The sequence below is a fragment of the Cajanus cajan genome, chromosome 5 (genome assembly GCF_000230855.2).
Source record: "Cajanus cajan strain Asha chromosome 5, NIPB_CcT2T_4, whole genome shotgun sequence".
NCBI lineage: Eukaryota > Viridiplantae > Streptophyta > Magnoliopsida > Fabales > Fabaceae > Cajanus > Cajanus cajan.
Window position 1 is genome coordinate 11,272,707 of NC_138521.1, and position 10,516 is coordinate 11,283,222.

Below are 10,516 nucleotides of genomic sequence, written 5' to 3' on the forward strand. Positions count from 1 at the left end.
TAAGATGAAACATCAGAACTTTTTTTTATATAACATGTAGAACACTTACTACATAACTACGTAGAAATAAGAAAACAAAATAATTATATCCATAATAAATAATTGATTGATATGTTTATACCGACACAATCTCCTACAAGTGTTTTTTCTTCTGATTCAACTGAAATTTTTGAGTTATTATATATGTTATTTTCATGATTTTTACTATATTAGTTGACTAATCTTATTTATGTTTTATTATTATTTATTTATTTGTGTATTTTATTTTTAAATTAGAAATAATTCATGTTTTAAATATTTTCAAAAATAAAACAAAAATATGAATTATTAATGATAACTAATTTTTAATTGAATTTTTTTTTCACCAATTCTCTAATGTAGATGTGTAGTGTAATATAGATTATCTTTCAAATATTAAAGGTTATATATATATATATATATATATATATATATATATATATATATATATATATATTAAAGATATATGTATGTGTGTGTCAATGGTTGCGGGTGTTATCTTATATCTAATGTGGTGTTTTTAATAAAAATAAATAAATTTATTTTTTATTTAATTATAATAGTAAATTAATTTTCAAAATTAAAATTCGCAAATTTTTTTTAAAGTTAAAATGAAAATATTTCTTAGCAAGAACTATTAATAGTATCATCCAATTATTGCTCCTTCTATTGACAGGAACGTGAACATTAATTATTTTATGAGATTTCACAATAAAGTACTTGTGTGATAAAATATGTACTTGTTTAGTGTCATCATATCAAAACTATCTACAACATGAAAAACATGAAAATGAAGTTCAATTAAGTGGAAACTTCAACTAAATTAGAATAAAAGAAATATATGTACTAATTAATAATTAAAACTCTTGTATATATGTGTTCATGCATGCCTATGAGTAATGTAATGGTTAAAACTTAAAATTAGAACTCAAATACAGAGGAAGAGACTAAATTAAAGTTTTAGTCATGCATGTTAATGCATAAGACACAAGAATCTTTGTTAAAGATACTAGTAGTATCTAGTTAAAGTATCTTTAAGAGAGATACCTGGGAGAGAGATACACATAGGAAAGATCACTCCGATGCAATGAATTACCTATTACAATGACTTTAATGAAGTATATAAAAAAAATACTTTCAGTATAATTATATTGAAAAGTTTGAGTTTTGATAGTTATATACTTATCAAGACTCAAGTTTGTCTTCAAATTTTGGTTAAAATTGTACCTTTTTTTTTTAACATATGAATATTTCATATTAAGGAGAACATTTTATAAAAAAAAATTATATTATTTTATTGATTAAAAGTAATATAAAAGAGTGTATTTAGTTATTTGAAGTAAAAACATTCAAAAAAAAATAGTGAGTATAGAAAAGTCAATAGTTTAAAAGTTAAAAACTAATAAATAAAAGCTCATATGAAGTTCTGGTAAACGAGTTTATAGTTAGTCTTTTAATAAAAATGGCTTACTAAAAGAAAAAATAGCAAAATGAGAGAGATTTAAGGAAACGGTTAGAAATTAAGACGAGCATCATAACAGAAACTTTGGGCACACGAAATACACATTAAAAACTGTTTTTTTTTTTTTTTTACTTTTTCACAAGTAATTATATCTACTTTTTTCTTTCTTTCAATATTTCTTGATTTTACTTCCTTTTATTTTATTTTAGCTAGTTATAAAATTAGTTTAGACATTTTATGGGACACATTCTAATTTGTATGCATGTCACTAGTGAATTTGTTATGTAACATAACTTAGTCATTGTAATTTTATAGTTTATAATAAATAAATAAAATTAAAAGGAATATTTATAAACAAAAACCAATATAAAAGTGTATATTATGATTGTGAGACCCTCATTACAAAATTGTATTACAACACCTCATGCTAATCATGTTGTAAATCAGGAAATTAGCATTTCACCATATCAACATTTTCCTGTGTTTTAGAATATATGTGACCCGTCTATAAAGTTTAGAGCACTTCCACCTTGTCTCACCCAATGCACCAAAATGTTAGCATGGATCGTCATTTAGTTACATTAATAGATATGAGTCTCATCGAATATATTATAATAATAAAGAAAGGCCTTATTCATACTAAGGTTTGATTACAAATAAAATTTATTTGTAACACATTTAATCTCTAAAATTAAGGGTGTCAATCAATTTAATTTTTAAATTAAAATTATTATTATTTATAAAATAAATAAATAAATAAATTTAAATTCTTAACATGATCGACAATCATTTAGTTTTTAAAAAAATAAATATTCAATAATTTTAAAAATTAATGTTTTTTTTGTAATTTTAAAAATTAAAGTTATCTATACTTGTAATTTAATTGATAACATATTAAAAAACATTTACTTTATTCAAACTATAATTATTTTTACCTTTTTACAAAAGTCAAAAAATAATGAAAAAAATACAAATATAATTTTATTGAAAAATTCTACATTGCTTAGAATACAAATCTAATTTTAAAAATTAATTTTTTTTTTGTAATTTTAAAAATTAAAGTTATCTATACTTGTACTTTAATTACAAAAATATTATAAACATGTAATTTATTCAAACTATAATTATTTTTACTTTTTTACTTAAAGTTGACATGTAATGAAAAAAACTACACATCTAATTTACTGAAAATCTTACATTGTTTAGAATAACTATTGAATGTTATAATATACCTTCTATCAACTATATAATTATTTTTTTTTATTTCAATTACTTATTTAAAAGACTGGTATATTTATTTATTTATTTATTTTTCAATTTACATATAAACACGCTATACAATTTAAAGGAATGAAATCGAGATTAATCATTATAAATTTCTACATCCCTTATAAGATGAAACATCTGAACTTTTTTATTTATTTTATTTTTTTATATCTAACATGTAAAACACTTACTCCATATCTATGTAAAAATAAGACAAGTAAGAAAACCAAATAATTATATCCATAATAAATGATTGATTCATATATGCTTATACCGCGAAAGTTTTCTATAAGTTTTTTTTCTTCTGATTCAACTTGACAATTTTCATGTTATTATATATGTTAATTTTATGTTTTTTTAAGGATATTAGTTGACTAATCTTAATTATGTTTTATTATTATTTATTTATTCGTGTACTTTATTTTTAATTTTGGAATACTTCATCATATTTTAAATATTTTCAAAAATAAAACAAAAATATGAATTATTATTTATAACTAGTTTTTGATTAAAAATTTTGTTATTATTATTATTGGCTCAGAAACACATTTTTTTTATTTAATTCAATTCACGCCTTAATATCTAGCTAGAGTATCTTTGAGAGATACCTTGGAGAAACATAGGATGTTGTAATTTGAGGGTGAGAAAAAGAAAAAGACAGTGCAAAGACTTTTATGTATGGAAATATGGAAGCTACGAAAACTGACTCTATCCTCTCTTACTCCTTTGTGGGTTGAGATAATTCAGGAGAAGTTGCAGGCAGTTACTTAGAATGAATTATAAGCATTTTTTTTATTTTAATATTTTTTTTCTTTTCTTTCCCACTCCATTCTGAGGAGTATTTTATTATAAAATCTCACAAAATAACTCCAATACAGTGTGGTGCTTGCAAAACTGTATAGTTTTATAAGTATTTTTTAATTTGAATTAGCGGTTATTTTTACACAAATTAAAATCATATATGTGAATTATAAGTAAGAATATGTGGCTTAACATTACAAAGTATATAAAAAAAATACTTTCAATATAATTATATTATAAAGTTTGAATTTTGATAAAAATCATACTTTCGTGACATATTTATATATATTTATTAATATTTAAGTTCGCCTTTAAAATTTGTGTAAAGTTGATTGTAAATAAATTTATATTTTTCATTGATTAAAATAAAATTAAAATTTATGAAACAATACATGGCAGTTTAGGCTAAAGTTTAAAGAATTTTACAAGAATATAAATGTAATTAAAATTATTTATGTTTAAGATCATTTATCTTAAAAATAAGTTTATATAGTATTAATATATCATTTTCATCTCAATACAAATGTCAACTCAACCCTATTAAAAAAATCAAACATTAGTATTATTTTTCAAAACAAATTTGATATTATTTGCGTTATATAGTCTTTAATTAGTTACATTTACAAGTGTATTTTATACATACTCAAACTAAATTATTTTTATTTTTATTTTTATTTTTATTTTACATAGTCAAGCCAACTTTAAGTAATGCTGTCATACCGTTATATTAGTGAAGATTTCAGAAGAGAGGCACAAAAAGTAGTGCAGACTAATTAATATTAAATTTACTAAAAATATAATATTAAATTTGTATTCACCACACAGACACTAACTATAACCTGGTAGGCTAGTACCTTGCCAGATGTATCAATGTTTGAGTACTTTTCTCATACACATTTGATTAAAGAAACGGTTAACAAGATGAGATTATATGGTTAACATGCATGAGAAACTTCGAGAACAAGAATCATACATTAAAAAATGAGTGTTGTTGTGTAGTTGATTTGCATGAAATTTTCCTGTTTTTATATTGTTTTATTTTACTTTTAAAATTAATTTCTACATTCTATTGGATAACTTGGTAATGCTTGAGGTGGGTATTGATGACGTTTTTTTTTCCTTTTTTTTTTTCTAGTTAATATAAATGCTTAAAAACCTCACTCAAAATTGTACAGTCCGTGACAATTGGGATGTGACCTTTGCAATGGATATTGATTCCATTTGACATAATGCAACCAATATTTTTTTAAAAATATATATGAAAATAAATAAAAAAGACTATCCTGTTTTGACCAAATAAAATTAGTAGGTATTCCATTAGTGTAATAGAAATAGAAATTAATCAAATCAACACTTTAAATTTTTCATCTTCTACAAACATTATTTATTATTATTATTATTGGCTCACAAATATTTTTTATTTAATTCAATTCACGTCTTAGAACTTATAGTAGAACTTATTCAAATTACCATTATATTACAAATTAAATAATTTCTTTTACATAATTAACATTCATGCTATATTTTTAAAAAGTTCATAACTTAAAGTTTAAGCGTTTTCAATACCACATGTAGAGGATTTAAAACTCTAGTAATTAAGTAATTACTCAGAAACCCTTGAAATGTCAGGGCCAATAAGCACTGTCATTAATGTAGCAAAATAAGAACGAGGGTTGAAATAATTAGTGATATTTTTCTTTTCTCTCAATCGCTTAGATCACTTACGAGCAGAAGAAAAATCATATGTTAATGTTAATTATAAATACACCCGGAAAAAGAAAAAGTAATTAAAAAAAGGTAACTGCCACTGCCAGTAATAAGTAACTTCCCCTGAATTATCGCAACCCACGAAGGAGCAAGAAGATAAAGTCAGTTCTCATAGCTTCCGTGCATAAAAGTCTTCACACAGTCTTTCCGTTCTCTCACTCTCACATCTACAACATCGTATATCTCTCTTTCATGTCTCTCTAGCTAGAAGCCCGTAAGTAAGTATCTTTAAACAAAGATTCTCATGTCTCTTTTGCATGCACATGCATGACTCAAAACTTCATACCTTGTCTCTTTTTATTTTCTTCTTTCTTCTTCTACATATGCATTTGAGCTTTAGTTTTAACAATTAATTCAATTAGCCAGGCATGCATGTATTTCTTCTATTCCAAGTAGGTTTAGTTTTCAACTAAAATTAAATTTCTTTTTCATGTTGTAGGTTGTTTTGACATGATGACACTAAGCACACCCTTCAACTGGCACACTCTTGAATTTCCCAACTCAGAAACAAACACCTTTCATGAAGAAGTAGCAGCACCAAACCTGCAGAACCTTTTTCCCTACTCGGATGACCCCAGTCACTTTCTTTACCCATCTGAGGTTTACCCTCCTTATGATCCTTTCGTTCCATTCACCTATCATGACATTTTTCCAACTCATGAAGATCACAATCTTCTCTCATGTCCAAAACGCCAACAGTATTCACTTTTTTATGTTAAGTGCAAAGATGAACACAGCCGAGATGCTTCACGCAGCTGCAAAGTATGTTAAGTACCTTCAAGCACAAGTTGGAATGCTTGAACTCATGATCTCATTCGAGGTAACTTTTAATTTGTTGTTTTTTGATTGAGTTACAAATCATGTTTAATAACATTAACTTTATATCCTGTGGTTGTTTGATACGCTGCTGTGACAGTGTGATCAGACGTAATTACAATGTAATTACGGATGATTTGGAATTAAGGTTTACTAAAAATAAGAGTTGAAATTGCTAATTGACATTGGTTAGTTGTGTGTACTTTATTAATCTATTATATCAAAATATGCTCTCATACTTTATTAGAGAGAGATTTGAGGAAACAGTTGTAAGAGGAGGATATGATTAAACATATATAAGAGAGACAATAGGAGCAAGAAATATACATTAAAACCTTAAAACCTTAGTTTGTCATGTAACTGCTTTGCATGGAATTTTCCAGTCGTTTTTCTTTTTGCATGTTTTATTTTGGTTATAAACTGCATTTTATTGGACAACATTGAGAAGAATTAAAGACGGATCATCGCATGATTTACCACCCTTAAACTGAAGTTAGTAACTTACTCCAAAAGTTTACCTAGAAAAATGATCAACTGAATGCTTTTCATTTTTCATCTTCGATTCTTTTGCTTTTAATTAAGCTCAAACCCAATTCTTATATTTTGGTCATTGTGGTAGGAAGATAAAGCAGCACCTCCTTCTGAAATTCTACACAATCTGATTGTTTCTCCCTTGGTTCAAGAGAAGTTGTACACTGAGAAAATGTGTTTTGCTCCAAAAGAAATTGTCACCACTTTGACAAATTATGATGATGTTCAATCAAGACCTAACATCGTTGAGGATTTGGATCTTAAACAGCTTATTGGGACAGACATTGAGTAGAAAGCAAAGCAAGAATAACAAATCTTTATTAACTATTCATGATCTATCGTTGTTTGCATTTTTTCATGCATTATTTTTTTTTTCTATTTTGTGATTATTCTGTAAATATCACCCAATTGGAAGTTTATTTTGCATGTTGCATATACGAGGAGTCAAGTTTAGATAAGATTAGATTAGATTCAGATTAGATTCATTTTGCATGTATGAAGAACAAGTGTTTTATTTGAATTTTTTTTGTGAAATGGAATAGTCTTTCAAGGATCACTCATAGTATCAAATAAAGTTTTATGCACTCTTCACTAGAATTAAGATTATTAATGTTATCTGCACTCTTCACTTTGAAACAACAAATAATAGCAAAGGGTTATTATTTGCTTAACAATTTGGTCCAAGGAATATACCATTGTAATGGGATAATGTGCATCCAAAACTCTATTCCACAGTCTATAATAGTTTCTCTTTTCCCGATATTTTGATTATCAATGACTTTATACTTAAGAAATATCAAGTTTAATTATTTGCCAAGTAAACTCCATTCAAATTAGTTAGTCGTGGCTTGAATAATATATGCGAAGTATACAGCAGAATATATATATGTGCTAAACATTATAATCAGAATAAATAAATTGTATCTCTTTATTTCTTCCATTGTTGAAGGTCTTACAAATAAGCACATAATTAAGTAAACACTAGTGCTAGACATTTTTGTTTCAAAGAATATTGAGTTTTATTCACGACATCACTAAAACCTAGTTCCTTAACTATAAGATGTTGGATGTGTTTTCGTAAAATTAACATATATGCACGTTAAAAGCTACCTTCTAAACCTATTACAATTGAATTAAGTCTTTCATAACATTAATTAATAAGAAGTTGATAAAAGTAATATAAAAGAATATATTTAGTTATTTGAAGTAAAAAAATTCAAAAAAAAAATAGTGGGTATAGAAAAATCCAATAGTTTAAAAGTTAAAAACTAATAAAAAAAAAGCTCATATGAAGTTCTGGTAAACGAGTTTATAGTTAGTCTTAAGTAATATGATTTACCGGTTCATTAGTTTTGTCAATATTTGTGTTTACTTTTTAGGGTTTTGTGTTTTTTCTTTGTTGTTACACATATATTGCTTTTCCGACCTATTATTAAATATTGGAAAATGGCTTACTAAAAGAAAGATAATGAGAGAGATTTAAGGAAACGATTAGAAGTTAAGACGAGCAACATAACAGAAACTTTGAGCACAAGAAATACACATTAAAAACTATTTTTTTTTTAACTTCTTCACAAGTAATTATATCTACTTTTTTTTTCTTTCAATATTTCTTGATTTTACTTCCTTTTATTTTATTTTAGCTACTTATAAAATTAGTTTAGACATTTTATGGGACAACATTCTAATTTGTATGCATGTCACTAGTGAATTTGTTATCTAACATAACTTAGTCATTGTAATTTTATAGTTTATAATAAATAAATAAAAATTAAAAGGAATATTTATAAACAAAAACCAATATAAAAGTGTATATTATGATTGTGAGACCCTCATTATAAAATTGTATGACAACACATCATGCTTATCATGTTGTAAATCAGAAAATTAGCATTTCATCATATCAGCATTTTCCCATGTATTTTAGAATGTATGTGACCCGTCTATAGAGTTTAGAGCAATTCCACCTTGTCTCACCCAATGCACCAAAATATTAGCCTGTATAGTCATTTAGTTACAATAGATATGAGTCTCATCGAATATATTTTAATAATAAAGAAGAGCCTTATTCATACTTAGGTTTGATTACAAATAAAATTTATTTGTAGCACATTTAATCTCTAAAATTAAGGGTGTCAATTAATTTAATTTTTAAATTAAAATTATTATTATTTATAAAATATATATATATATATATATATATATATATATATTTGAATTCTTAACATGATTGACAATCATTTAGTTTTCAAAAAAATAAATATTCAATAATTTTAAAAATTAATGTTTTTTTTTGTAATTTTAAAAATTAAAGTTATCTATACTTGTAATTCAATTGATAACATATTAAAAACATTTAATTTATTCAAACTATAATTATTTTTACCTTTTTACATAAAGTCAAAAAATAATGAAAAAAATACAAATATAATTTTATTGACAAATTCTACATTGCTTAGAATACAAATCTAATTTTAAAAATTAATGTTTTTTTTTGTAATTTTTAAAATTAAAGTTATCTATACTTGTACTTTAATTACTAACATATTATAAACATGTAATTTATTCAAACTATAATTATTTTTACTTTTTAACTTAAAGTTGAAAAGTAATGAAAAAAAAGTACACATCTAATTTATACAAATGCTACATTGTTTAGAATAACTATTGAATGTTATATATACCATCTATGAATTATATAATTATTTTTTTATTTGAATTACTTATTTAGAAGACTGGTGTATTTAGTTTTTTTTTTCCAATTTACATATAAACACGCTATACAATTCAAAGGAATGAAATCGAGATTAATTAATCATTATAAATTTCTATATCTCCTATAAGATGAAACATCTGAATTTTTATTTTATATATATAACATGTAGAACACTTACTCCATATTTATGTAAAAATAAGACAAGTAAGAAAACAAAATAATTATATCCATAATAAATGATTGATTCATATATGTTTATATCACGAAAATTTTCTGTAAGTGTTTTTTTTTCTGATTCAACTTGACAATTTTCGTGTTATTATATATGTTAATTTCATGTTTTTTTAGGATATCAATTGACTAATCTTAATTATGTCTTATTGTTATTTATTTATTTGTGTATTTTATTTTTAATTTCAGAATAATTCATGTTTTAAATATTTTCAAAAATAAAACAAAAATATGAATTATTATTTATAACTAGTTTTTGATTAAAAATTTTGTTATTATTGTTATTATTGGCTCATAAACACATTTTTTTTATTTAATTCAATGCGGAACTTATTCAAATTATCATTATATTAGAAATTAAATACTTTCTTTTACATAATTAACATTCTTTACTTTCACTTAAACATGTTATATTTTTAAAAAGTTCATAACTTAAAGTTTATCGTTTTCAAATATTAGATGTAAAATCCTAGTAATTAAGTAACTATTTAGAAACCCCCTAAAATGTCAAGACGTCCAAACTGGCATTAAGGTAGCAAAATAAAAACGAGGATTGAAATAATTAGTAGTATTTTTCTTCTTCACGTGAGAAGAAAAATCATATATGTTAATGTTAATTATAAATATACCAGGGAAATGTAGAAAAGAAGAAAGAAAAATTAATTAAAAAAAGGTAACTGCCAGCAATAACTTCCCCTAAATTATCGCAACCTACAAAGGAGCAAGAAGATAGAGTCAGTTCTCATAGTTTCCATGCATAAAAAGTCTTCACACAGTCTTTTCCTTCTCTCACCTTCAAATCTACAACATTGTATATCTCTCTTTCATGTCTCTCTAGCTAGAAACCGTAAGTATCTTCAAATAAAGATTCTCGTGTTTCTTGTGCAATCACATGCATGACTCAAACT

At 24.4% G+C, this 10,516-nt stretch overlaps 1 long non-coding RNA gene across 1 annotated transcript; it reads left to right on the forward strand.

Moving 5' to 3' along the window:
- The first annotated feature begins 4,890 nt into the window (after positions 1 to 4,890).
- Positions 4,891 to 7,900, forward strand: LOC109817214 (uncharacterized). Its single transcript, XR_014433729.1, has 3 exons — positions 4,891 to 5,532; positions 5,754 to 6,134; positions 6,750 to 7,900. It is a non-coding gene; the product is annotated as an uncharacterized LOC109817214 (long non-coding RNA).
- The last annotated feature ends 2,616 nt before the right edge of the window (positions 7,901 to 10,516 follow it).